This window comes from Macrotis lagotis, chromosome 5 (genome assembly GCF_037893015.1).
Source record: "Macrotis lagotis isolate mMagLag1 chromosome 5, bilby.v1.9.chrom.fasta, whole genome shotgun sequence".
NCBI classification, from domain to species: domain Eukaryota; kingdom Metazoa; phylum Chordata; class Mammalia; order Peramelemorphia; family Peramelidae; genus Macrotis; species Macrotis lagotis.
In genome coordinates, this window is record NC_133662.1 from 32,365,990 (window position 1) to 32,370,362 (window position 4,373).

Here is a 4,373-nt window from a genome sequence, read left to right on the forward strand (position 1 = left end):
GGAGGAAATAAGGAAGGAAGAGGAGGAGGAAGGAAAGAAGGAAACAGCAGCTCTCCCCAACTGGAACTAGCAACAGTTTGTTGTTTCTTCTGCATCCTCAAAGAAAACCACTTATGTGGCAATTGAACTAAATTCTGAAGAAAGCTAGGAATTCTCAAAATCTATTATCCATTCAAAGAGATGGCAGATGGAATATTTTGTCTGTAATCCATTACTCAATTAAGTACTGATGAGGCTGATAGTTGTCACAATGGATTCAGTACTAAGTCTGAAGTTACTTGAAATTGTAACAACCCTAGTCAAATCATTTGACCTTGTTTACTTCAGTTTCCTCATCTGTAAAATGAACTCAAGAAGGAAAAGGCAAACCACTCCAGTATCTATGCCAAAAACCCCATCAAATATAATCATGAAGAGTAGAATTTGACTGAAACAATGAACAATAATTTTAATGACTTTCTATGTGCCACATCCTGTACTAGTTACTAGATATAAAAAAGCAATAGTAAAAACAATACATATGCTCAATCAATATCCATTTCTTAAGTATTACTATGTACTACATTCTAAGAAGAGAGGCAATATATACATAAATCAATGGATGATTTAAAAAATTACAAAATTGGTGGAATTCTTAAAGAAGAAGGCATTAGGAGCTGATAGAACTAGGGGAACATCTCCTGAAGGAGTTTTTACTAAGCTAAATCTTGAAGGATGCCCGAAATTCTAAGAGAGGTCTTCAGAAGGAGAAACATTCTAGTCATCAGGGACAGTAATGCAAAAATCACTTATCATGTATAGTAAGAAAGTCAGTGTGACTGAGTTGTAGAGTACATGGAGGGAATTAATAAAACTCAAGATAGATAAGAAAACAGTTGGGTTGTAAATAAATTAAATTGTCCAAAAATTGTAGTTTATAATTTAACCTAGAAGTAGTTGTTATTCTTAGTTCTGGAAGATGACAAAAATGGCATCTCTTTGTTGGGTTCAAGGTATAGTGCGTCAGACCAATACTAGCACAAAAGGCTATTAGTCATAAGAACATTTGAAGAGATGTCTCTAAATTTGCATATCCCACAATTCTTGAGCTAATTCAATTCTGCTTTACTCACAGAGTGCAATGGTTTCTTTGATTTAAGTGTACCATACTGGAGAGTCTTTTGCCAGTGTCTCCCATGTCATGTAATCTATTCCAAAGTTATTCAGAAACCTTGATAATGTCCCTTGTATCATGTCTTCTGACCACCTTGTGGGATCCTGCCTTGCATGAATTTTCCATGGAATAGTCTTAGTCAAATATATGTTTGGCATTTAAATAATGTGATCAACCCAACCGCCGTTCTGCAGTAAAATGTGAATGCTTGGCAACTTAGCTTAAGAAAGGACTTCAGTGTCTGGTACCTTATTTTTTCAGATGGTCTTCAAAGTCTTCAGAAGATAATTCAATTGGAAGTGATCTAGTTTTCCTATTCAGGTTTCACAGAGAGTTCAGCACAATTGCTCTGTAGATCTTCAGTTCCCCAAGTAGTCTAATACATTTTTTCTCCCACACTTTCCTTTGGAGCCTCCCAAACACTGAGCTAGCTCTGGAAATGTGAACACTAACCTCATCATTTGTGTGTACATTCCAAGTATACTGCCAAAGTAAGTAAAGTTATCTACAGTATTCAATATTTCTCTCTTTGTTAAAGGGCAATCAGGTGCTCCAGTGAACAGAGCACTAACCTTGGAGTCAGAAGGATAGGAGTTCAGATTAGACTTCAGATACATGATACTAAACCCTGATTGCCTTGCATTCAGAGCTATCTCCAGTCATATTGATTCATATCTGACCATTGGACCCAAAACACTCTGAGGAGAAACTGACTGGTGACTTAGTTCAGCATTCCCTCATCCAAATCCATTTCATGTACTTGTCATGGCATCATTTTCCTGATGTCATGGTCTTCTTTGATAATGAAGGACAACATCATTTGCTATAAACAAAGATTTCATGTATAGATGATGTGTTGTTCTTACTGGTAAAGAACATCTGTTTTAGTAGTGTTGATCATTAGGCCAAAATTAACACAAGGAGCAGAGAATTGATCCAAACTTTTTGGCATCTTAGAAGTTCTATGGAGTGCAAAATCATCTGCAAACAAAATCATTTGCCATTCATGTGGCAGCTGACCTTCACACAGTGTTTGTCCTCATTTAAGGCATCTGACATTATCACTGAAATTGTCATGCTAAAAAGCCTGGAGGAAATACACAGTCTTGCTTCATTCCATTGGTGACTGCAAAATAACAAAAGAAAATCCATTATCCACAATATGGGCAAATATACCATCATGAATTTGAGAAAGAACTTCTCTGGGCAACAAAATTTTGATATAATTTTCCATAAACCCACATATCAGCAAATGTGATGTACAAACCTCTGTTCTGTTTCTGGAATAAATCCTGCAGTTGTAGGGCAGCAAACACCAAATAGACTCTCCCTTAGCCCTTTCTAAAGTCACAATGATTCTTTATCTTCCTGATAAATGATCAGCCTATTGAGGAATTTATTAATAAGGAGAACTCTGGTAAGAATCTTGCAGCAGAGACTAAGAGACAGAATACCACTCCCCACCAGGTGATTATCACAGAACAATCTATTTTCTTTACTTTAAAAAGATGGATAATGAAGGTATCCTTGTACTTCTATGGAATAATCTTCTTTTGCCATATAACCTAGAAAATTTAGTCAGCTGTTTTGTGAGTAGTGCTCCCCTCACTGAGCTTGTAAATCTCAGTTGCAATAGAATGAGCATGAGATACTTTGTCACACAAAAGGAGCCAAATGACACACTCTGAACTTCTTCTTCATTTGAAAAATTGGCTAGATTGACTTTAACCCTAGGTATACAGTCAATGGCTTCAGCATTTATTAATGACAGTCTCTTGAGAACATTATGTTCAGCCTATCTCTCCAGGATCATGTTCTTAACACTAAACAATGTCGCTCTATCAGCACTAAGTATTTCAGATGTACCATAGGTTTTTGGCACATAAATAGACTTCAGCACATTATAAAATTTTATCAATTTTTTTCCATCAATGTAAAACTTAATTTAATTTGCATCTTACTGAATCAAAAATCCTGCATCTCTCTTTAGATTCACTTGCACTTTATTTTTGCTGGAGTTAAATGCTATCTTCTTAGAGATGTTTGAACTATCCTTCTGTAACCTGAAGAGTTCTAGTTTTTCATTTAAAAGTTTCTGAATTTTGCCATCATTTTTATTGAATCATCTTGATGATTGTGAGTATTCTGACCCATGTGAGTAATTACATTGCTGTGTACCAAATCTCTGAAAGATAACTTCTTTTCTTCTTCATTGATGGCAACTGTATGTTTACTCAACTTTCTCTCCAAATTAGTGACAGAGTATTCCCACTCAGAGAAGTATTCTAATCTATTGACAATCTTCTGGCAGTCATCTTGCCACTTGGAATCATCACTACTTGGAGTCATCACTAAATATGTGAATATTTAGCTTGAAGAGGTTAAATCTATGATCATTTTAGCTTTCTGCACCACACTGCACCTTCATTACTCACATCCAGTCTATTTTCTTTACAATGTCAATTAAATGTCAGTGTTTGCTTTCAGAATGAATTCATGAAGTTTTATTGCATTTAGACAAACAGTAAACAGTGTTGATGATAATTCATGAGATATATAAGTCTTCCATAGTAAGTAGCCATTTCTGTTGCTCTTTCCAATTCTATTCCTCTCAAGGATTCCTTATGTCTGGTTGGCTGTAACTAGTCTTGTATTAAAATTGCACAAAATTATCAGCTTGTTCTCTTTTGCCCTCATCAAGATTCACCATGGTGGGAACATGCACAACAATGATAGTAGCTAGAGTCTTCCCTTCTAGTGGTAATTGCATTGACATGAGTCTATTATTTACTCCTTTTAGTAGGCATACAAGCTTGTTGAGTAGATTAGTTTTGATTGCAAAACCTATGCCAGCTTCACAGAACTCCCCTTCTCTTTGGCAACTCCAAAAAACCCCACAGATATCCAACTCCAATTTTTTTTATTTTAATATTTATTTATTCTCTTTTTGTACAAATAATGTTTTTATACATTAATAAAATATTCTTGCTTAAGAGTAAACAGAATACCCCCTCCCCCCACAAAATATAGACTTGCTTGATGATAAAGTAAAAGGGAGAGAAAAAAATTAAATTTAAAAAATCAATATGAAGTCAATAGAAAAAAGGGAAATGTAATGGGAGAAAGAAAAAGGAGAGGGGGAATAGGCCAAGATATCTCATATAATAAGTTTTTTCTTTATTACAATGAGCTATTGCAATGACATGGAAGGGGGGAAGGC